The following is a 26,651-nucleotide window of genomic DNA, read 5'->3' on the forward strand; positions in this document are numbered from 1 at the left end:
TGAGAGGTGAAGAAACAGAATACAGTTTGATAAGGAAAGGAACTTTCTTTAAGACCTAAATGTTTTGAGCAGTACATAAATAGAATTGAGTAATTTCATTCACTGCAAAAGGAAAACAAGATCCTTTTGCTACAAATAAGTAACTGATGCATCTATCACAGAACTTGCACTGTTCTTCACCTCTAGACCTCAAGGCTGCAATTCAAACCAGTGTTTTAAAATACTTAGGGTCTTTATTCTCTTTCAGTTTCTTCCATTAGCTGAGAAAAACAATCTCCTTTCATGTTGTGTAGCTGATAACAAAAACTGGCTAGCACAAGAATGCCCTGCTGAATTCACAGTCAGCTTTGCAGAGCTTAATTGTATAGAAATAAATGAAACTACTTACTGCCTCACTGAATTATGGATTTTAGAAACTGTTTAATAAGGAAGAAAACATTTAAGACAGATTCTATTGAATTTTGCAAACACAGAAAACTAACATGAAACAGGAACTGATAACAGATTTTGTTGGGAAAGTTAAATTGTAATTTTATGACCATTTAAAAGCCTAGATATCTTCACAAGGACAAACCACACAATTATCTATGTGTCAGTTACTTGGACTTGAATAATTATATTTTAAATGGTCAGATCCCTCTTTACCTACAACTTTAGATTTAGAACTTTTGCTATTTCTGTGGCCTTTATTTAGCTCCTGGAATCTAAAGAAGAAGAAGAAAAAAAAAACTTTCCAAATATTTGCCACTTCCTCTCCTGCAATTGTTCAGCTGTTTAGGAGACTGGATTAGCACCAGAATCATTGCTTGTAAACTTCTCAGTGGAAGGTAAACTTCTTAAGACCTAAAATGTATTCATTTTTATATCTTTCAGGACACTTAGTAAAGTTCTAGGCACAGAGCAGGCCCTCTGAAAGTATGTTCTAATTGATGTGAACTTGTATGGTTAACCCAAAGACTCACAAGACTTATGTTTATTTGTTATTTTTAAATTGCATGTGCACTCAGACTTGCCGAGAGCCCACCAAACGTCACTCAAAAGTGCTTAGAGAAAAAACCAAGCTCGGTCTTCACCCTGCAGCAGCTCCCAGTCCAGTGTGAGAAACAAATAAGGAGACAAGAAATCCTAATAGTGTGTGTGTGTGCACACTCAGTCACATCTGATGTTTTGCAACCCAAAGGACTGCAGCCCGCCAGGCTCCTCTGTCCACGGAATTTTTCCAGGCAAGAATACTGGCGTAGGTTGCTATTTCCTACTCCAGGAGATCTTCCTGTCCCAGGGATCAAAACCACATCTACCACTACTGACACCCGGGAAGCCCAATATTGTGTGACAAACACCAAACATGATACAAGCATAGGAGGGAGGCATCTACCTTACTCAGAGGACTCAGAGCTTTGAGAGAAGTTTACATCTAAGTTGAAATAAGCACAGGTAGTGAAAACAGACAGGAAGGAGATTCTAGGCAAAGGGAAGAGCATACTGCAAAGGTCAAGACTCAAGAGAAAAACCATGTTTTGGGGAACTTCAAACAACTCAGTATGGGTGGAGTATAGAGTGTGCGGTAGGTTGGGGCAAAGACAAGACTGAACCACGAGCAAGGGGGGAACCTTTGGAGAGTTTTAGGTACCAGGCTAACTCGTTACATACAGCTCTGGAATAAAAACTGTTGATGCTGCTATGTTCTTTCCCATTTCAAGGAGTTGAGTTTTACCCTAGCCCCCAAGATGGTGTCATTACTAAAGTCAAGAGAAACAAAAGACAATTTGCTTTAAAATCGGGTGATATCATTCAGCACCTATTCTTAAAGTACTATAGTTTTAGCTTATAGACACAAACACATTATATACCATTTCTCTACCTCCACACTTAAAGAGATGGGAATACCAAACCACCTTATCTGCCTCCTGAGAAACCTGTATGCTGGTCAAGAAGCAATAGTTAGAACTGGACATGGAACAACAGATTGGTTCAAAACTGGGAAAGGAGTATGTCAAGGCTGTATATTGTCACCCTGCTTATTTCTTTGCAGAGTATATCATGTGAAATACTGGGCTGGATGAAGCTCAAGCTGGAATCAAGATTTCCGGGAAAAAATATCAATAACTTCAGATATGAAGAGGAACTAAAGAGCCTCTTGATGATGGTGAAAGAGGAGAGTGGAAAAGCTGGCTTAAAACTCAACATTCCAAAAAGTAAGATCATGGCATCTGGTCCCATCACTTCATGGCAAATAGAAGGAGGAAAAGTGGAAGCAGTGACAGACTTTATGTTTTTGGGCTCCAAAATCACTGCAGATGGTGACTGCAGCCATGAAATTAGAAGACACTTCCTTCTTGGAAGGAAAGTCATGACAAACCTAGACAGTATGTGGACTTCCCTGATGGCTCAGATGGTAAAGTGTCTGCCTACAACGCGAGAGACCCGGGTTCAATTCCTGGGTCGGGAAGATCTCCTGGAGAAGGAAATGGCAACCCACTCCAGTTTTCTTGCCTGGAAAATCCCATGGATGGAGGAACCTGGTAGGCTACAGTCAATGGGGTTGCAAAGAGTCGGACACAACTGAGACTTCACTTTCACTTTCAGACAGTATATTAAAAAGCAAAACATCACTTTGCCAACAACCGCCCGTCTAGTCAAAGCTATGGCTTTTCTAGTAGTCATGCACCTCTGTGAGAGTAGGACCTTATAAAGAAGGCTGAGTGCCAAAGAATTGATGCTTTCGAACTGTGGTGTTGGAAGAGACTCTTGAGAGTCCCTTGGACTGGAAAGAGATCAAACCAGTCAATCCTAAAGGAAATCAACCCTGAATATTTACTGGAAGGACTGATGCTGAAACTGAAGCTCTAATACTTTAGCCACCTGATGCAAAGAGAGAACTCATTGGAAAAGACCCTGATGCTGGGAAAGACTGAAGACAAAAGGGGAAGTCAGAGGATGAGATGGATAGATAGCACCACAGACTCAATGGACATGAATTTGAGCAAACTCCAGATCTGTAGGACGGAGGAGCCTGACAAGCTGCAGTCCATGGGGTCACAAAGAGTCAGACTTAGCAATGGAACAACACCACATATCAGCTTCAACACATCACTGAAAAAAAAGTAGATGGAGATCTCACTCTATTTACCATTTTAGAAATGACACATGTCTCTCTCTCTCCCTCTCTCTCCCTCTCTCTCTCTCTCTCTCTCTCTCTCTCTCTCACACACACACACACACACACACACACACACACACTTTATTGATGCATAGTTCACTTTACTTACAGTCCATTGGTCAAAACTAGTCTCATGGTCTTCCTAACTGCTAAGGTATCCAGAAGGCAAAAATAGGATACTGGTGAGCATAGCAAAGCCCAATCCTTGGGCATCCTCTTTCTTACCTGGCAAAACCATTATATACTTTCCTCAGGCAAAAATTATTCTCTCAATAAAAGAAATTCTACCACTAGCTTCAAAATAACTATTTGCTCTCACTTATTATATATATAATACACAGATAAAAAGAAAAAAGCAAAATTATTTCTGACTAACAGGTTTAGGAATTTTTTAATTTTCTTTTGATTAATTTGTGTTTCTTGATTTTCCATAATAAACATTGATTGTTTTTATAAAAATAAAAATGTTTTCATGTTTAATATACAGGTATGTCTTTCTTGAATTCCTGCAAAGTCTTCTTATTTTGACTCTAAGATGGGGGAGGTAGAATATGTAATCATTTGGTTATCACTTTTCTGGCCACTCCCCGCAACTGTGGCAATCTTCCTTTTACATTAGAAGTGTCTCTTTAATTTTGCCTTAGAAATGCTACTTGGCATTGACTGGCAAAGCTCCTCGGAATCTAGATTTTCTTGTAAGTTTCCCTTCCCAGTCAAACACCATAGCAGCCTCCAGATCAATGTGCCTCAGGCAGATCTAATTAATGTCCTCTCAATTCCTCCCATGGCTAGTTAATGTCAAAAAATGGAAATACAGAAACCATTCAAGGAAAATACTTTTCCCTGACTTCCTCCAATAAACTGTCTGAAGAAGAATATTGTTAAAAATTTGGCAGACAATTCTTTGATTTTCATTTTTTCATCTCATTTCCATGATCTGAAATTTAATCTTCAGAGTACATAAGAAGGTTTTCTCCATCTATGAAAACCCAAGGGTGAGAAGATTGCTCTATTGGAAAAAAAGATCCTAAAGGAGCATTGTGGGTGAGGGTACTTATAAAATCTAAGACTTTATACAAAGTTATTGTAAAATATCAGCTATATTACCTGTGCTGTACACTACATCCCTGTAACTTATGTATTTTATACCTAGTAGTTTTTAATCTCTTAATTCCTGTCACCTATTATGTCCCTCCCCCACATCTTTTCTCCGCTGACAACCAGTAGTTTCTTCTCCATATCTGTGAGTCTGTTTATGTTTTATTCATTCATTTGTTATTTAGATTCCACATATAAATAAAAACATATAATATTTGTCTTTCTCTGTCTGATTTATTTCACTAGGCATAATATCCTTCAGGTCCATCCAGGTTGTCACAGATGGCAGATTTTCCATTATGTTTATCGTTGAGTAATGTTCCCCCATGTCCATATACCACATCTTCTTTCTCCACTAACTTGTTGATGTGTACTTAGGTTGCTCCCATTTCTTGGCCATTGTAAGGATTGCTGCTATGAACATAGGGGTGCATAGATCTTTTTCTAGAGTGTAATATATAAAAATATCAAATTAGTATGTTATACACCTGAAACTAATACATATCTTATAAATCAACTATACTTTAATTTTTTAATGAAGAAACTGACAGTTTTCCATCAGCAGTATTTGAGTGTCCATTGTCCCACAGCAATTCTAGTGAGTAGGTAAAGTAGTTTATTGTGGTTTCAATATGTGTTTGTACAATAAGCCACTGGTCCTCTGCAATAAATAACAAGCAAATCTTGGTGAAAATGATATTAAAACAATTATCCTGATGTACTATAGTACATGATGTACTATAATATCAAGGGCTAACAAGGTTGTCAATCACTTGCCTGTATATATTAATAAACCATAAAAAGGCAAAAAAAAACTAAGGCTCTAAATAAATGCAAGTTGTTATTACTACATTATATTATATCTAATATTCATTTGTACTTAATATACATGAGTTTTCTGGAAGTTGTTACTTGTGCGCCAACTTCTATTTATTTTAATATCACCCTTCAGAATAATGCATTTGTTATTGATTGCCTTTAGTACTGAAATAATAAAGATTTGCATCTACATTTTTAACCTGGAATAAATGAATAGCAGTCTTTCCTAATTGTTTACTTATAATCCAAGTTATTTTTCAAAGCGGATTTTAGAATAGCAAATGCATAAATCTAAATTATTCTTTAAAGGTAAAAAATACAGCACGAAGACAAATTTGTAAATATTTTAGAGGACTTTTGACACAACTTTATTACCACTGCAATGTTCCCCTACGTATCAGGCAACCATTTCCCTGCACTGAATGTTCTGTCAGATAACGCAGGAATATTCATCGAATTGAAAAGGGCTAGAGAACGACATTAGATTACAACTTTTATATACAGGAGAAGTACATCACAGCAATGCCTTTTCTTCTTTTTATCTGCTTCCCCTTTCCCTTCAGGCAAAAATATAAATGAAAAATGCCTTCTACCTTCAATCAAATACCAAAGATAAAATACCGATTGCTTGCTCGACTGCTTACAATGGAGGTATAACAAATGTTAATCTATTTCTGCAGCCAATAGAGAGGGGAAGTTGGAAAGGGGAGAAAGGGATTAGAAAAGCTTTTCCTCGGTGGCATTTTTGAGACTTCAAAATGCTCTTAGAAGCTACTTAACAACAAAATCAGTTGATCCCATTGTTGTGGCTCAGAATTCTGTTTCAGTATATTGCAGCTGAGTAAGGAGGCTAAGGTCCTGGAGTAGAATTAATGCATTGCCCATGGATATTTCCAAAATCTTTTCATTGTAACACTTTAAAAAAGACCTATGAAAATCCTCTGGCCTGCCACAAGACCTGTGTCTCTGGGGGCAGGCCCACCATGGAGAAAATCAAAGCCCATATCACCACCTCAGAGGATTTAGCTTATTTCTGAAACTCTGATTCTGCCCAGTCTTTACCTGTTCCCCACCCATGCTCTGGCTTTACCCCTCCTCTGTAGTGGGTGTGCAGGAGACATTCTCTCCTTCATCATGGGTTCCCTATGACTTCCGGTTGCACTATTACAGTTTCTGATCTCCCTCCTTTGTTGCAGCCACCAATGCCCAGCCTTGAACACTAACATCCCCTGGGATAACCCTGACCCACCACCACCATCACCAATAAAGTTTCATATCCTGCTTAGCTACTAGAGAAGAGAGGAAGAAGAAAAGGAATTTGAGAGAGCATCTTTCCTCCCTCCTTTAATGGTTAATTTTATGCATCAACTTTACTGGCCCATGGTGCCCAGCTGTTGGCTCACACACCAGTCTAGATGTTGCTGTAAGGGTATTATTTAGACTAACATTTGAATCAGTAGAGCTTGAGGAAAGCAGATTGCCCTCCATAATGTAGGTGGTCCTCATCCAAACAATTGAAGGCCTTCAGAGGAACAGACTGAAGAGGTCTGAAGAGGTCCCCTGAAGAGGAAGGAATTCTGCCTACACACTGCCTTCAGATCAAGACTGCAGTATCAACTCTGGCTGGATTTCCAGCCTGCTGGCCTGTCCTGAAGATTTTAGACTTTCCAACTCCCATGACTGCATGAGTCAGTTTTTATATATATTTCTATTTTTTCTGTTTCTCCAATCGCTTCTGCTTCTTTGAAGTTCCCTGATAAATACACTTCCCCAGCAGCTTTCCCTTCCTCATGGGACAGTGCATATGGCTTTCAAAGGTGGACTTGAACACTCAGGATTCTAATTCCCTCAATGAAGGGATCACCTAAACCTTCAGGGTGTGAGTTGTGGAGCCCAATCATGTAACTTTTCTCTGACCAGGTTTTGAGGCTAACCCATCCTCTAAGGCTTGAAGGAAATTGATATCAAGAGAACCCTGCCTTCTTGCCCTGTCACTTCCTCAAACCTAGTAACCAAGGGGACTTTGGCTCCTCTCCCAGCCCAGGGGGACCCTGTGTTTCTCTCTCCTTTTGGTGACTACTCCTGAGGAGAAATAGCTTTTCCATTTCATAAGACTCTGTCATCTGATAGACCATAGCACTAATGGGTAGGCCACTTCTGGACATGTGCCTGTATCCACCACATACTTCATGATGATTGAGCCTCAATACAGGCAGGGTTTTCTTCAAGCTTCCAGAAAGGTGACAGATTCCCAATAGGTATTATAAGATGAAATTGTACACGATTCCATTTATCTGCCTCATGGAACAAGAGTTTGGACAGGAGAAAAGACCCAAATTCTAGCCCCTGAGACTTTTCATTCTTTCTAGCTCTTTAAACTCTGAGTTGTTCTCTGCAGGCATAAATCAAACTCTAAGATCATCTAAATTCTTCAGTAGTCACCCAGAGTCCTGACTCTCCAAACTAGGATAAATCTTCCCGATCCACACCCTTTCCATGTGATCTTAGTGTATTTCATCATCACCTTTCATCTTTTGAAAGTCAAACCAGCTTTTCATATGCTTTCTCCTTTATCTTTCTCCATTCTCCCTTCACCACTTTGCCCTTTTTTGTTTGGTCTTTTTCTGATATTAGATTTGACCTGAATTATTTCAACAACTGCATTTTCCTTCTATGTCACACTTGCTCTACAGACCAAATCTCAACATATTTCTCCATTCACTATATTCTGGATTTTTTTTTCTCTTACACTTTTTTCTCATATGTCCATGAGTTTATGGAAAAACTAGGAAAGCTTGAATTACAGGTATCTAATTGGCTTACCTACTTCATTCATATTTATTACCTTTACTCATATAAAAATGGCACCAAAATTCTCTAAGAAATTAGCTGTGCTATCCCCAGAGTACAAGGAAGAAATTGTATGAGATTCCTGGAGAGATTTAAAGTCATTATCATGGTAACTTGGAAATAAACAGCTACAACTGCTCCACTGAGGCCAAAGACTTGGCTAACTACCACTGCTTAATTAATCCAAGACACTCTAACTGAATGCCCAACTGTTGTGAAAATAATCACTAAATAACCAAAAGGTCATCTAGAAGCCAAGAGAATAGCACTTGGGCCTGCCTATAGAAACAGAGATTGAATTCCTCCCTCCTGGCTTCCTTCATGTCTACTGCAAAGTTGGTTACCCTAAGAAGAAAGGGAAGGAAAAAGATCTCTGAACAGAAGAGCTTTGACCAAAAGTCAGGCTCTCCCAAGAGAGGGAGCCACATTCCCTGGAAAAGATTCAGCAGCCCATGAATCATGAAACAGAAAGAATGATCTGTCAGTAACTAGTGTCTTGGGCTGAAAAGGAAGGATATCCTGGGTAACTACCCTGACAAGATGTATGGAGGTGCCCTCACAAGGCTAAAAGTAGAGTTTACTGTCCAGCAATGCAAAACAACTTTTAAGAATGCAAGACATAGAGGTGGCCTGAGTTCAAATCCCAACTCCCCATTTTACCAAATGTGTCATCTTGCTGAGCTAATCTAACTAAGCCTGAGTGTCCCTACCTGTAAAGTGGAAGTAACCATACGATTGTGAGGAGAATTAAATAATAGCACCCAAATTAAATACTTCATTAAATAAGTATTTGATTAAATTACACATGGTAAATGTTTTTAAAATCATGACTGATTATCATGTATGAAAGCACCAACCACTGAAAAATTTGGAAAACAATTGCACCATCATAAGAAGTCTTAGATTTTGAGATACTCAAGGACCAAGCAAGAAATTAAAAGAACTGGATGACCAGTAGCATTAGTGTTTTTATCCCAAGTAGTGGTAAGAAATTTGAAAAGTAAACGAGGAAACAGAATCCAGGAAGTGAGCAGCTGATATTATCAGACAGTGTCAGAGAATGGGTTTGGGATTCCTGAATGATTGTTTAAGGTCTCAGAACAGACACCTGGCTGGGGATAGGGCTGGTGTACGGGAACATCTACAGTCTATCAACAGGAGAATGAATAAACAAAAGGATGGCCTATTCATGTAAAAAATGAGATACTACTCACAATTTAAAAAATAATTAAGTACTAAACACACAATAAAAAAACACTATGAGTCAAAGAAAGCCAATTACAGAAGTATACACTGCATGATTCCATTTTTATGAAGTTCTAGAAGAGATAGACTAATCTAATGATGACAGAAAACCAAACAGTGGTTTGGCTCTGTGATGGGGTGGAAGGGCAGGGATTGACAGGAAGAGGCCACTTGGGGAGGGATGGAAATGTTATACATCTTATTTTGGTGGTGATTTACCAAAATTCATTGAACTGAACTATGTGATTGTTTTACTGTATCTTAATTATCACTTAAGAACAACATAGTGAAAGCAAAATAAACACATTTCAGATTAACAAACAATGAGAGTTTACCATTCAGAGGTCCTCTTTGAAAAATGTACTAAAAGATGTTCCTTGTGAAAGAGAAAATTAATGAAATAATGAAAAATGAGACCAAAAATCAAAGAAACTGGGCGTGCATCAACTGTATAAAAGATGCCAAAAATATTCACTAATCTTGTGTGTTTGTATTTCAAAAGGCAGAATTAAACACTATACAGGGCTACCCAGGCAGCGCTAGTGGTAAAGAACCTGCCTGCCAACACAGGAGACATAAGAGACATGGGTTCAATCCCCAGGTGGGGAAGATTTCCTGGAGGAGAGCATGACAACCCCTCCAATATTCTTGCCTGGAGAATCCCACAGACAGAGGAGCCTGGTTGGCTACAGTCCATGGGATCACAGAAAGTCGGACATAACTAAACTGATTTAGCATGCACAAACACTATACAATAATAACATGAAAGGCAGAAGCTACTGCTTTTTTCATGAAAAGAGCAGAAATATTGATTAAATTTAGACTCTTTAGGTCAAGTATGCATGCAAAAAGGAATAATGGCACCTAAAATGGTATCACAATATACAACTTGTGGAGTGGAAGGCAATGTAGAAAGCTGAAGTAAAAAAGTGAAAGTGTTAGTCACTCAGTCATGTCCGACTCTTTGTGACCCATAGACTACAGCCCACCAGGTTCCTCTGTCCATGGAATTCTCCAGGCAAGAATACCGGAGCGAGTAGCCATGCCCTTCTCCAGGGGATCTTCCTGACCAGGGATTGAACCCAGGACTCCTACATTGCAGGCAGATTCTTCACCATCTGAGCCACCAGGGAAGTCCTATAGAAAGGTACACAGAGATAAAGAATGCTCAATGAATCTAATAGACACAACCAAACACATATGCAAATACACACACGCACATACACACACACAAACACACATAAATGAGTGAGAGAATGAAAAATCAAAGAAATATTGTAATCATAAAGTACAAAATAAAATGGTGGAAATAAAAACATCAGTAATGACAAAAAACATACATACAATACACTCATCAGTGTTCTACTGGCTTTTAAACATGTGCAATCTCCAATTATATACTGCTTCCACCTAAACATAATACCAAAAAGATTAAAAGAAGAGAGGTGGAAAATTATACAATGGGCAAATACTAATAAAAGTAAAATCAATGTAGTCATATTAAATCAGACAAAAATAGATTCACAGGAGAAAACATATGATGAAAAATGTTATTATGTAGTGACGAAGTGAATAATTTTTCTGAAATATATAATAATACTGAACCTGTATAATAACATAGCTTCAAAATATATAAACCAAAACAAAAAACTCACAGGGAGAAATGAATAAATTCACAATCATTAGGGAAAGATTTTAATATATTGCACTAACTGCTGTATAAAAAGTTAATAAACTTTCTCAAATGCACTGTAATGTATGCACTATACCAAAAATTAAAGAATGATTTAGCACAAAAAAATTAATTTATTTTAATTTAACAAAAAAGTTTATTTTCAATTGCACATGAATGAATTACCAAAATTTTACTAAGTACTTGCTTACAAAGCAAGATTCAATAAATTCAAAACTTTCTATAGCATACAGACCACATTTTGTGACAAAAGTACTAAAATATTAGAAATCAACCATTCAAAAATCCTAAAGTGAAGTGAAAGTGAAAGTGAAAGTGAAATTGAGGTCGCTCAGTCGTGTCCGACTCTTTGTGACCCCATGGACTGTAGCCCACCAGGCTCCTCCATCCATGGGATTCTCCAGGCAAGAGTACTGGAGTGGGTTGCCATTTCCTTCTCCAGGAGATCTTCCCAACCCAGGGATCGAACCCAGGTCTCCTGCATTGTAGGGAGACGCTTTATCATCTGAGCCACCAGGGAAGTCCTAAAGTATCTCATAAATCATCTATAAGCCCAGGGATAAGTCAGAAAGAAAATTATCACCATTCAAACCTGAGGCAATAAAAGTACGACATATCAAAACTGACATATGCAAATAGCAATACTCAGTACTTAGGGTCAATTGAAGTCTTAAATGTATATATTAGAAAAAAATAAAAAGTTATGACTTTAGCATCTAAGTCAAAAGATTAAAAAATGAAAAATAGTAAACCTGTATGAAGGAGCAGTAGAAAGGAAACATAAACTAGAAATTTATCATGTAGAAACAAAAAATAAAAAAATAAAGAGGGTCAGCAGAACCAAAGCCTTTGCAAAGACAGAAAATAAGCCAGTCCTCTGGCAAGGTACAAATTAGCCTTACTAGACATAACTCCATAACTCCATCCAACCAATCCATCCTAAAGGAAATCAGTCCTGAATATTCATTAGAAGGACTGATGTTGAAGCTGAAACCAATACTTTGGCCACCTGATGTGAAGAACTGACTCATTAGAACAGACTCTGATGCTAGGAAAGACGGAAGGCGGGTGGTGGCAGGGGAGGGGGAGGGCGCGTGGAGAAGAGGAGGACAGAGGATGAGATGGGTGGATGGCATCACCAACTCAATGGACATGAGTTTGAGTAAACTCCAGGAGTTGGTGATGGACAGGGAGGCCTGGCATGCTACAGTCCATGCAGTCGCAAAGAGTCAGACACAACTGAGCAACTGAACTGAACTGACTAAACTGAGACATAAAAAGGGCTTCCCTGGTGGCTCAGGTGGTAAAGAATCCACCCACAATGTGGGAGATCTTGGTTTGATTCCTGGGTTGGGAAGATCCCCTGGAGAAGGGAACAGATACCCACTCCAGTATCCTGGCCCAGAGAACTCCATGGACTGTATAGTCTAGGTGGTTGCAAAGAGTTGGACACAACTGAGCAACTTTCACTTTCAGACATTAAAAAAAGGTATAATTGCATCTGGTCTCATCACTTCATGGCAAATAGATGGGGAAACAATGAGAGACTTTATTTTCTTGGGCTCCAAAATCACTGCAGATGGTGACTTCAGCCATGAAATTAAAAGACGCTTGCTCCTTGGAAGAAAAGCTATGACCAACCTAGACAGCATATTAAAAAGCAGATGCATTACTTTGCCAACAAAGGTCCATCTAGTCAAAGCTGTGGTTTTTTCAGTGGTCATGTATAGATGGGCTAGTTGGACCACAAAGAAAGCTGAGCACTGAAGAATTGATGCTTTTGAAGTGTGGTGTTGGAGAACTCTTGAGAGTCCCTTGGAGTGCAAGGAGATCAGATCCAGTCAATCCTAAAGGAAATTGGAAGGACTGATGCTGAAGCTCCAATACTTTGGCAACCTGATACAAAGAACTGACTCATTGGAAAAGACCCTGATGCTGGGCAAGATTGAAGGCAGGAGGAGAAGGGGACGACAGAGGATAAGATGGTTGGATGGCATCACTGGCCCAATGGACATGAGTTTAAGCAAGTTCGGGAGTTGGTGATGGACAGGGAGGCCTAGTGTGCTACAGTCCATGGGGCAGCAAAGAGACACAACTGAGCAACTGAACTGACTGATAATTGAAGTGAAATCAAAGTTTCTCAGTCGAGTCCAACTCTTTGTGACCCCATGAATTATACAGTCCATGGAATTCTCCAGACCAGAATACTGGAATGAGTAGCCATTCCCTTCTCCATGGGATTTTCCCAACCCAGGAATTTAACCCTGGTCTCCTGCATTGCAGGCGGATTCTTCACCAGCTGAGACACCAGGGAAGCCCCTATATAATTACAGATACAATAAAAATTTAAAGCATCTTAAGAGAATGCTTGAACAACTTGATGCCAATAAATTTGAAACTAAGAAAGTCATGCATTTAGAAAGAAAAAAAGGCTTGAATCACCAAACTTTCTCATAAAAAAATATGGAAAACCTGAACAGATTTATGCTTGTTAAAGCTGAATCTGTGATTTAAAAACCTATGCTCTCTCCCTCCTCTGACAAAAGGGGGGCCACAATGATTGTACAGATAGATATCAAACTTACAAAGAACAAATATTTTCTAATTTATGTAAATGTTTCCAAGTATTTAGAAAGGAAAAGCTCCCCAATTCATTATATAAAGCTCTGTAACACTTAGTGCACAAAATGGAGGAGGATGACACAAAAAGTGAAAATTACAGGTCAGGCTCACTTGCGAACACAGATGTCAAAGCCTTAAATAAATTTTTAGCAATCAAATGCAGTGAAGTATTTAAAAACAAATACCCCATGACCAAGTAAGGCTTATTTCAAGAATGCAATGAGGATTTAGTATTAGAAAATCAATAAAAGTAATAAACAACCCTAATAGAAAAAAAAGAGACAACCCATATGATAATCTCCAAAGATGCAGAAAAAGAACAGATGAAATTATATTGACTCAAGTAAAAACTCTTAGCAACCAGGACGGGGAGAGAACTTTCTTTACTTGATTAAGGGTATCCACCCCAAAATGTCAACAAATATTGTGCTGAGTAGTGCAATGCTGAAAGTGTTCCATTTTAAGGAATAAGAATGCCATTTAGGACTGATTGTATTCAGCATTTTCCCGAAGGTCCTAGCTAAAGCAAAAAAACCAGGGGGAAAAAAAAAAGACTTAATGATTGGGCAGGAAGTATCAAAACTGTCATTATCCACAGGTGATATAATTGTCTACATGGAAAAAAAATCCATGAGATTATATTTTTAAACTATTAAAAGCAATAAGAGCTTGGTGGATACAAAATAATATACCAAAATCAATAATATCTTTATACACCAGCAACATCCAATTTAAAAATATAAAAATCACATTGGTCACAGTAGCAACAATATCTTCTATTTATAAGGTATGTCAGCACAAAGCTAATAAAATATATTAATTAATATTATAGAAAGTGTATAAAATTTTATTGAAGGATATAAATTTTTAAAACCTGGAAAAAGAAGTGAAAAATGCCAGCAACTTCATGGGTAAGAAAGATTCACTATTTTAAAGATAGCAATTCTCTCCAAATTAATCCATAAAGTCAATACATTCCAGTCAAAACTTCATAGAAGTTTCTTCATAGACCTCAGCAAGCCAATACTAAAAGTCACATAGAACAAGTAAGGACAAAGAAGAACCAGGAAAATTTTGAAGGAAGTAAATGAAAGGGGAGATATAATATCTCCCATTGTAGGAGATAATGACGTCAGTCAGATCACAGAGCAAGGTGACTGTGTTTGTGCTTGGTCACCCAGTCATGACTGACTGACTGTGACCCTTTGGACTGTAGCCCACCAGGCTCCTCTGTCCATGGGATTTCCCAGGCAAGAATACTGGAGTGGGTTGCCATTTCCTCCTCCAGGGGATCTTCCCAACCCAGGAATCAAACCCGAGTCTTCTGTGTCTCCTGCATCTCCTGCATTGTGAATTCTTCACCCGCTGAGCCATCGGAGTTAGGGGAGAGAGTGGACAGTTGGAACAGAGCAAGAGCCTTGAAACAGACCCAGGCTTATGTACTGGAACTTAATATGTGGCGAAACAGTCCTTAAAACTAACAATCAGAACCTTACATGGAACAAATGATTGGTTCAAAATTGGGAAAGGAGTACAACAAAGCTGTATATTGTCAGCCTGTTTATTCAACTTATTCACAGAATGTTGTTGTTCAGTTGCTCAGTCATGTCCGATTCTTTGTGACCCCATGGAGAGCACCACACCAGGCTTCCCTGTCCTTCCCTATCTCCTGGAGTTTGCTCAAACTCATGTCCATTGATTTGGTGATGCCATCCAGCCATCTCACCCTCTGTCACCCCCTTCTGCTCCTGCCCTCAATCTTTCCCAGCATCAGAGTCCTTTCCAATGAGTTGGCTCTTGACATCAGGTGGCCAAAGTATAGGAGCTTCAGTTTCAGCATCAGTCCTTCCAATGAACATTCAGAGTTGAATATTAGGATTGACTGGTTTGATCTTCGTGCTGTCCAAGGAACTCTCAAGAGTCTTCTGCTGCTGCTGCTGCTGCTAAGTCACTTCAGTCGTGTCCGACTCTGTGCAACCCCATAGACAGCAGCCCACCAGTCTCCCCTGTCCCTGGGATTCTCCAGGCAAGAACACTGGAGTGGGTTGCCATTTCCTTCTCCAATGCATGAAAGTGAAAAGTAAAAGTGAAGTTTCTCAGTCATGTCTGACTCTTAGCAACCCCATGGACTGCAGCCTACCAAGCTCCTCCATCCATGGGATTTTCCAGGCAAGAGTACTAGAGTGGGGTGCCATCGCCTTCTCCGCAAGAGTCTTCTACAGTACCACAATTCATAAGCATCAGTTCTTTGGCTCTCAGCCTTGCTTATGGTCCAACTCTCACATCTGTACATGACTACTGGAAAAACCACTGCTCTGACTATACAGATCATTGCAGGCAAAGTGATGTATTTGCCTTTTAAGAGGCTGTCTAGGTTTGTCATAGCTTTTCTTCCAAGGAACAAGGATCTTTTAGTTTCATGGCTGTAGTCACCATCTGGAGTGATTTTGGAGCCCAAGAAAATAAAGTCTCTCATTGTTTCCATTGTTTCACCATCTGTTTGCCATGAAGTGATGGGACCAGATGCCATGATCTTAGTTTTTTGAATGTTGTTTTCAGCCAGCTTTTTCAATCTCCTCTCTCACCTTCATCAAGAGTCTCTTTATTTCCTCTTCACTTTCTGCCATTAGAGTAGCATCATGTGCACATCTGACATTGTTGATATTTCTCCTGTCAATCTTGATTCCAGCTTGAGCTTCTGGTCCCATCACTTCACGGAAAATAGATGGGGGAACAATGCAAACAGTGATAGACTTTATTTTCTTGGGCTCCAAAATCACTGCAGATAGTGACTGCAGCCAAGAAATTAAAAGATGCTTGCTCCTTAGAAGAAAAGTTATGACAAGCCTAGACAGTGTATTAAAAGGCAGAGACATTACTTTGCTAACAAAAGTCCATATGGTCAAAGCTATGATTTTTCCAGCAGTCATGTATGGATGTAAAAGTTGGAGCATAAAGAAGGCTGAGTGTAGAAGAATCTATGCTTTGGAACTCTGGTGTTGGAGAAGACTCTTGAGAGTCCCTTGGACTGCAAGGAGATCCAACCAGTCAATCCTAAAGGAAATCAACTCTGAATATTCATTGGAAGGACTGATGCTGAAACTGAAGCTCCAATACTTTGGCCACCTGTTGTCAAGAGCCAACTCATTTGAATAGACCCTGATGCTGGGAAAGATTGAGGGCAGGAGCAGAAGGGGATGACAAAGGATGACATGATTGGATGACATCACCGACTCAATGTACATGAGTTTGAGCAAACTCCAGGAGATGGTGAAGGACAGGGAAGCCTAGTGTGGTGCTGTCCATGGGGTCACAAAGAGTCGGATATGACTGAGCAACTGAACAACAACACTTTTCTCAACACCATGTGTAGTCAGCCACCTCTGGAATTAATCTAGCTTCCCTGGTAGGCTAACACTCTGCTGTGGACAGACTGGAAAGCACTCACTGGAAAGCAAGATCCCTGCCATTGAGAGTGTGATGAAGCCACTATGATTTGGCCTTTGGATTAGAATCCAGAAACCCCTGAGCTCAAATCCTACTCTCTCAGTGCTGGGTTACTTTTGGGCAAGTTAACCACCTTCTCTGGGCCTCCATTTCTTCATCCTCAAAATGGACATAACAAGAATACTTGCTTCACTGGGTTACTCTGAAGTTTAAATAGTATGATATGTACAAAGAGGTTAGCACATTGCCAATCACATAGGCAATGTTAAACAGACCAGCTACAGCTGCACCACTTGAGAACTTGCTAGAAATAAAATTTCTCAACCCTGCCCCAGACTTACTGAATCAGAATCTATAAGGTGGAACCAGCAGTCTGTGCTTTAAAAAAAAAAAAAAAAAAAAAAAAACAAGCCCTCCAATCATTTTGATGGCATAAGAATTTGAAAATTCCTGGGTTCAAATAATCAGAAACACCCAAAAGCTGAAGTCAAGAGAAGGGCAGGGTGGACACAAGAACAAAATTAGCATACTCTCTTTTTTAACTTTGGCTGTGCTGGGTCTTTGTTGCAGTGTACAGCCTTTCTCTAGCTGTGGCACAAGGGCTCAGCTGTTTTGTGGCATGTGAGATCTTAGTTCCCAGATCAGGGATTGAACCCATGTCCCTGCATTGGAAGGCAGATTCTTAACCACTGGACCACCAGAAAAGTCCCAAAATTAATATACTTTTAAAGAAAGGGAAGCGGAATGAATGCTAGGAAAGAAGACAAATATATGCTAACATTCCTTGACTATTTACTACAAACCACTGGGTTAACCATTTTGCAAATGTTATGTAACAACCAATAAGACAGGCAGTATTTTTGCCCACATAACAAGTGCAAAAATTGAAGCACAGAGGGTCCACACGACTTGCCCAAGATCACAATATAACCAGTGACAGGGTTGGATTTTCATCAAGCTAGACTCCAGAGATTGCCTTCTAAACTATGTGTGTGCTTTTTTTTTTTTAAGGTGCAGTCTTTATTTTTTTTTAATTAATTTATTTATTTTAATTGGAGGCTAATTACTTTACAATATTGTGGTGGTTTTCGCCGTACATTCACATGAATCAGCCATGGGTGTACATGTGTTCCCCATCCTGAACTCCCCTCCCATCCCATCCCCCTCCCATCCCATCCCTCAGGGTCATTCCAGTGCACCAGCCCTGAGCACCCTGTCTCATGCACTGAACCTGGACTGGTGATCTATTTCACATATGATAATATACATGTTTCAGTGCTATTCTCTCAAATCATCCCTCCCTCGCCTTTTCCCACAGAGTCCAAAAGACTGTTCTATACATCTGTGTCTCTTTTGCTGTCTTGCACACAGGGTTATTGTTACCATCTTTCTAAATTCCATGTATATGCATTAGCATACTATATTGGTGTTCTAACTTATTTCGCTCTGTATAATAAGCTCCAGTTTCATCCACCTCATTAGAACTGATTCAAATGTATTCTTTTTAATGGCTGAGTAATACCCCATTGTGTATATGTACCACGGCTTTCTTATCCATTCATCTGCTGATGGACATCTAGGTTGCTTCCATGTCCTGGCTATTGTAAACAATGCTGCAATGAACATTGGGGTACACATGTCTCTTTCAATTCTGGTTTCCTTGGTGTGTGTGCCCAGTAGTGGGATTGCTGGGTCATATGGCAGTTCTATTTCCAGTTTTTTTAAGGAATCTTGTGTGGGCTTTTCTTTTCAAAGTTCCTCTACTTGCAAAACAGAGGACTAGCTCCAGATTGCTGGTAAGCCTCATGTTGCCAGGAGGAAGCCAGCTTCTTCGGTGACATTGTACCCTGCCTCTCTTTACAGATAAGGAAACAGATAAGGATGAAGCGAAGAGAAGCTAAAATACTTTCCTAAGTCAATGAGTCTCTCGGCACCACAACCAGAATTTGAAATCCACTTTTCTTAGAGTAAGAAGATTTATGATACTTGTTAAATGTACGTCTGTCTTAGCATTTGGGGATAATTATTCCCTTTTTTATTTCATTTAAGTTGTTGTTAAACCTGGAGTTTTAAGCAATTCAAGTATTAGCAGCTTCTTGACTGGAGTAGAAACTGCTGAAAAGACCCTAAACGAGCAGTTCACTCAGGGAGGAAAGGTCTTCTACTTCCTTCATAAACCCTCTGAAAAACTGCCGTCTGTGCTATGGTAGCAGCTGTTCCATTCTCATATTTGACTCCATGGGGAGTCAACTAACTTTGGGTTCCTTTTTTAAAAATTGGAAATCAATGTCAAATCCAGTGATGGAGAAGGCCAATGAAGCCCTTTTGCTCGTATTCCCTAGCTACAGGGCACAGACACTCTCCCCTTCAGCAGCACTGATCTGAGCGCAGACAGTTGTCTGCAGTTCTCATGTGGGCATACCGAGACCCTTCAAGTACTCCGAGGCTGGCATAGGCTGGACTTGCTTTAGACTAGAAAAAAAGAAATCAATATTTCTTTCTAAAAGTTGTACTTGGGGCAGTGTTCAGAAGCCTTCTTATTTCTGCTGCTTTGGTCAAAGTGACTGAAAGATTCAGTATGAGACATACACTCTGTTCTCTGTAATTTGCTGCCTTAAATTTCTAAATTGAGCAAAAAGTGGGCAAAGAGTTAACACAACCAGTTAGGCTAAGAAAAGTCAGCAGAATGACTGCTTCTTTTATCACCCTTTGTGATGCGGGTTCCTAGTGTACCATTTGATCATTTTCTATTTTCATGGCACTATCTTTCATCTTTCTCCTTCTTTGAGATAGATTGAAAGATGGGTTCTGATTCTCCCCTCTTCCCTTGCCAAGGCCTCACAATGGCCTGAGGTATTTCCTGCCCTTCATGTCGGGCTCTACTATGTGGCTTGCTTTCATCAGTGGCAGAGGAAGAGAGAGCCCAAAGCCTAGCCATGAATTTTTCTGATGGCCATCTTGTTCCTCTGCTGTCGCCATGAGAAGAACTGGAGCTGGATGGCTCCGGGGAGGATGAGAGGCAGGTGAAACCCATCTAGCCTAGACCTTCAGTGAGAAGAAAGCCACTCCAGCCACTGCAGCCTGACAGGTGACACTCAGCTGAGACCAGTGCACATGAGCCGACCTCCACCTAATCTACTCATTCATGAGCTTACTGTTGTATGCTACTGAGATTTTATGCTGCATTGATGTAACAATAGTTAACTGGAACACTCTCTTTTTTTACTTTTTATTTTGTATTGGAGGAGAAGGCAATGGCACCCCACTCCAGTACTCATGCCTGGAAAATCCTATGGACAGAGGAGCCTGGTAGGCTGCAGTCCATGGGGTTGCTAAGAGTCGGACATGACTGAGCGACTTCACTTTCACTTTTCACTTTCATGCATTGGAGAAGGAAATGGCAACCCACTCCAGTGTTCTTGCCTGGAGAATCCCAGGGACGGGGGAGCCTGGTGGGCTGCCGTCTATGGGGTCACAGAGAGTTGGACACGACTGAAGCGACTTAGCAGCAGCAGCAGCATTTTGTATTGGGGTATAGCCAATTGACAACGTTGTGACTGTTTCAGGTGTACAGCAAAGGGACTCTGCCTTACATATACATGTATCCACTCTCCCCCAAACTCCCCTCCCATCCAGGCTGCCACACAACATTGAGCAGAGTTCCCTGTACTATACAGGAGGTCCTTTTGGTTATCTATTTTTAAAACAGTAGTATGCACATGTCCAGAACACTCTTTTAAAAGAAAATCAGATAATTACATGCATAAATAAGCCTATGAGAAAGCATGATTGCTTTTGAAACACACACAGAAAAAAGTCAGATTCATGAAATTTTCCCCTTTGGAAATGACCCATTCATTCTTTTGGTGCTGCCTTCTTCCAAAAAAATTTAGGGAAATGCTTTTAAGAATTGGTTTCTTAATCTATAGCATACACACACACCAAAAAAAAATCTATAGCACAGATTTTGGATTGTCCTCAATAACAGCAACCCTTCATACTTTGAAAAAAAAATTGTTTTTTAACTAGAAGACATTAGGGTGTATTTTCATTTCTCCAGAATCAACCAGAATTATTTTAATGCTTAGACCAAAGAAAATAACATAAGTATAGTTTAGATGATTAAAATAAAATGTTTTACCATCAAACTCACAACCATAACTCAATTGTCATTCTGGTGTATTCGATTCCTTTTTTCCTCAAATGCATATGTTTTTCTAATGTGCTACAAAAGCTCTTTTCCAAGATGAGATGTGTTTCTTGTTACAAGTTTGTAATGTGAGACTCGAACTGAAAATAAATATCTGGTATCAACTGGAATCATTTATAAAATATCTCTGGCCATGAGTCATATATATATATATCTTTATTTATACTAATTGCAGCTTCCAGAATGTGTGCCAATAAAATTGCCATTCATATATCTCTCTGCTTCCTCTGAAATAAAACAGGAGTAAGAAGACAGTGGCAGGAAAATTCAAGAGTTAGAAGACTTAGAAGGTATGATTCAGAAGTGTAAAAGCCAAGAACCTAAATGGGGGGCTTAACTAGATCTGTCAACACAAGGACATGGTGCATATTTGGTGAAAATTTGAGTGAAAGCATTCTCTACTTTAAGCCAATTCCAAAAAGAGCCTCTTGATGAAAGTGAAAGAGGAGAGTGAAAAAGTTGACTTAAAACTCAACACTCAGAAAACTAAGATCATGGCATCTGGCCCATCACTTCATGGCAAATAGATGGGGAACCAATGGAAACACTGACAGACTTTATTTTGGGGGGCTCCAAAATCACTGCAGATGGTGACTGCAGCCTTGAAATTAAAAGATGCTCCTTGGAAGAAAAGTTATGACCAACCTAGATAGTATATTAAAAAGCAGAGATATTACTTTGCCAACAAAGGTCTGTGTAGTCAAAGCTATGGTTTTTCCAGTAGTTATGTATGGATGTGAGGGTTGGACTATAAAGAAAGCTAAGTGCAGAAGAATTGATGCTTTTGAACTGTGGTGTTGGAGGAGACTCTTGAGAGTCCCTGGACTGCAAGGAGATCCAACCAGTCCATCCTAAAGGAAATCAGCCCTGAATATGCATTGGAAAGACTGATGCTGAAGCTGAAACTCCAATACTCTGCCCACCTGATGAGAAGAACTGACTCGTTGGAAAAGACCCTGATGCTGGGAAAGATTGAAGACAGGAGGAGGAGACGACAGAGGATGAGATGGTTGGATGGTATCACCGACTCAGTGGACATGAGTCTGAGTAAACTCCGGGAGTTGGGATGGACAGGGAAGCATGGCCTGCTGCAATCCATGGGGTTGCAAAGAGTCGGACACAACTGAGCGACTGAATTGAACTGACCTGGCTGTCAGGCTTCAGTCTATCAAGAGCATTATATTCCTTCACAAAGCAATATCCCAGCTTGGTGAAAACGTTTGGTGTCAGTAAAACTCTAGAATTTGGATAGGGTCCAAGTTCTGACACACTTATTTATTGCCATCACACTGTGGTTCTTCCAGGCCATGGCCATATTTTTGTGCAGACAGTCCCAGTTCTTTGCCTCCAATTCCAAGGAATGACACTAATGCCCAAAGATGAGTCATAATCAACAAATATGACAAGCCATATTTCACAAATATCTTTATTTAGCATCCATGGAACATCTTATGGAAATGAAGTTGTGATAAACTTTTATGTATAACTGAATGTTTTCTTGTCAGTTTCTTTAACAATTTATCCTAATCTTTACACAGAGTTATAATTATGGTATTCCTACAAACTTTTTCCCTTTCTTTAACATAATATTTGTTTGTAAGCATATAACTGCATATATTTAACAACTGCTCAATATTTCACAATTAATGATGTCACATTTATTTAGTCATTCTCTTACAATGGGATATTTAGGGTTTTTTTAAAAAATAATACTGAAAGTAACATACCAGCGCATATAAATTTCCCCTTTTATACTAACTTCTTGTGAAAGAGTCCTAGATATGGAACTATTAGATCAACAGCTGTGAACATTTTAGGGCCCTTTGTACATAGTAAGGGGCTTCCCAGATGCGCTCAGTGGTAAAGAATCTGCCTGCCAATGCAGGAGATGCAGGAGACTTGGGTTCTATCCGTGGGTCAGGAAGATTCCCCAGAGGATGAAATGGCAACCCACTCTGGTATTCTTGCCTGAAAAATTCCCTGGACAGAGGAGCCTGGCTGGCTACAGTCCATGGGGTCACAAAGAGTCAGACATGACTTAAGCAACTGAGCTTGCACACATATAGTGAAATGCTGTTTTCTAGAAGGTTATGCCATTTTCACTGGAGTGAAGAATACTAGTTTCACCAGTGTTACAAGTATTAGATATTATCATTTAAAAATCATTTTGCTGATATAATAGGCAAGTTACCTCTTTATATTTTCAAAAGAGTATTTATTTGATTATAGACAGATAGACTATTTTCCATGTTTATTTGTAGTTTTATATCATGTTTATTTGCTAGTAATCTTTTCATGGGTTTTTTCTGGTTTTATATTTAGTAAAGAAAGGATACCAGCTAAAGGATCAGTGATTTGCTGGGGGTTAGGAGATGAGCGGGTAGGCAGACTCAAAATAAAGAGATTATAAAGAATCATCTTTACCAATAAATACATTGAAGATGTTCCCACCTCCAAGATGTTCTTTGAAAACTGTAGCTTAAGGGATAATAGGGGAAATTGTGTTAAATGCATAGAATATGCTAGACCTAACTGACAACTGGAAATAAACAATGTACTTGGAGTAAATAATAACAGCAACATAAGACTTTTCGAACCACTCAGAAATGATAGTGTGGTACAAATGAACAAAAACTTCAGGTTGTGACTAAACTTGGTGTCTGTACTAAGAACCTGCCTGGGGGCACCCAGCACATCAATACTCAGGAGAACCTGGGCCTTCCAAAGTTAAACTCAGTCTATATTTGGGAACAATGACATTTAATGGTGTCCTTAGACCCACAAACCAGATATGATCCCTGTTGAGGACAATGACAAGATGGGTATATAGTAGAGTGGTTAAGGGATGAAGATTTGCTCTTGATCTCTTTGACCTTCTAGTTGTGTGACCTTGAAAACATGACTTCCTCTCTCTAACCCTCCATTCCACACATGAGACTTGACTAAATGCATTTCTCTCCAAGGATTGTGAGAATTCAATACAACAGGGCTTAGAAACTGCTTAGCTCAGTTCCCAGCCCAGATTTAACTCTCAGCAAAACTGATTTTCTGAGCAATTATTGTTAATTGCCCGTAAAAGAAATATCTACATGAATGATATTTTAGACCCCTTAAATAGACTAAATGAGACAAAGAATAGGGAGTTACTTAAAGCCATGTTTGCCAGGTTTGGACTTGAACATTTGATTTGGCCAGCTGGCCTGGCCCCCATGTCATGCATCCAGCACCCAAAAAGAGCACATCTATGGCCATTTGAGATTATTCCCAGCCTGTTCTGAATTTTACAACAATGACAGTTATAGTTTAACATTAATCTACTAATGTGAATTTAATAATAATGCAACTAATGTAGCTATTTATATAATATTATAGATATCTCCTCAAGAAATTTAGAGATATGAAGGGAACATATCATGCAAAGATGGGCACAATAAAGGAAAGAAACAGTATGGACCTAACAGAAGCAGAAGATATAAAGAAGAGGTGGCAAGAATACACAGAAGAACTATACAAAAAAAAGATCTTAATGACCCAGATAATCACGATGGTGTGATCACTCTAGAGCCTGACATTCTAGAATGTGAAGTCAAGTGGGCCTTAGGAAGCATCTCTGCAAACAAAGCCAGTGGAAGTGATGGAATTCCAGCTGAGTTATTTCAAATCCTAAAAGACGATGCTGTGAAGGTGCTGAATTCAATATGCCAGCAAATTTGGAAAATTCAGCAGTGGCCACAAGACTGGAAAAGGCCAGTTTTCATTCCAATCCCAAAGAAGGTCAATGCTAAAGAATGTTCAAGTTGCCACACAATTGTATTCATTTCACATGCTAGCAAGGTCATGGTCAAAATCCTCCAAGCTAGGCTTCAACAGTTCATGAACTGAGAAATTCCAGATATACAAGCTGGATTTTAAAAAGACAAAGGAACCAGAGATCAAATTGCCAACATTCATTGGATAATAGAAAAAAGCAAGAGAATTCCAGAAAAATATCTACCGCTTCATTAACTACCCTAAAGCCTTTGACTGTGTGGATCACAACAAACTGTGGAAAATTCTGAAACAGATGGGAATACCAGACCACCTTACCTGCCTCCTGAGAAATCTGCATGCAAGTAGAGAAGCAACAGTTACAACTGGACATGGGACAATGGACTGGTTCAAAATTGGGGAAGGAGTACGTCAAGGCTGTATATTGTCACTCTACTTATTTAACATATATACAGAGTATATCATGCAAAATGCTGGGTTAGATGAAGCACAAGCTGGAATCTAAATCAGCAGGAGAAATATCAATAACCTCAGATATGCAGATGACACCACCCCTATGGCAGAAAGCAAAAAAGAACTAAAGAGCCTCTTGATGAAAGTGAAAGAAGAGAGTGAAAAAGCTGACTTAAAACTCAACATTCAAAAAACTAAGATCATGGCATCCAGTCGCATCACTTCATAGCAAATAGTTGGGGAAACAATGGAAACAGTGACAGACTTTATTCTCTTGGACTTCAAAATCACTGGGGCTTCCCTGATAGCTCAGACAGTAAAGAATCTGCGTGCAATGCAGGAAACCCAGGTCTGATCCCAGGGAGAAGACCCCTTGGAGATGGGAACAGCAACCCACTCCAATATTCTTGTCTGGAGAATTTACAGAGAATGGCAGGCTATAGTCCACGGGGTCGCAAAGAGTTGGACATGATTGAATGACTAACACATCCAAAATGACTGTAGATGGTGACTGCAGCCATGAAATTAAAAGATGCTTGACCCTTGGAAGAAAAGCTATGACCAACCTAGACAGCATATTAAAAAGCAGATTCATTACTTTGCCAACAAAGGTCCATCTAGTCAAAGGTATGGTTTTTCCAGTAGTCATGTATGGATGTAAGAGTTGAACCATAAAGAAAGCTGAGTGCCGAAGAATTGATGCTTTTGAACTGTGGTATTGGAGAAGACCCCTGAGAGTCCCTTGGACTGCATGGAGATCCAACCAGTCCATCCGAAAGGAAATCAGTCCTGAATATTCATTGGAAGGAGTTATTCCAAAGCTGAAGCTCCAATCCTTTAGCCACCTGATGTGAAGAACTGACTCATTGGAAAAGACCCTGATGCTGGGAAAGATTGAAGGCAGGAGAAGGGGATGACAGTGGATGGCACCACTGACTCAGTGGACATGAGTTTGAGCAAGCTCTGGGAGTTGGTGATGGACAGGGAAGCCTGGCATGCTGCAGTCCATGGGGTTGCAAAGAGTCGGACATGACTGAGCAACTGAACTGAATTGAATATAGTTATTAATAAAAATCTTGATTTTCTGCTACGTGATATTATGCAGAGCCCTGAATTATATGCTACAGTCACACTGTAAGAGGAATATGATTATTATTCCAATGTGGAAGAAGGAATAAAGGATTCTTTTAACCAGTTGGCATCACAGGACCTCTTTTGGAGGGGACTGCCTTGTGTAATGGCCACTCCCCTAAAAGATATAGATAGTATACATCCTTTTCCCCATG

This window comes from Ovis canadensis, chromosome 3, assembly GCF_042477335.2.
Source record: "Ovis canadensis isolate MfBH-ARS-UI-01 breed Bighorn chromosome 3, ARS-UI_OviCan_v2, whole genome shotgun sequence".
Classification (NCBI taxonomy): domain Eukaryota; kingdom Metazoa; phylum Chordata; class Mammalia; order Artiodactyla; family Bovidae; genus Ovis; species Ovis canadensis.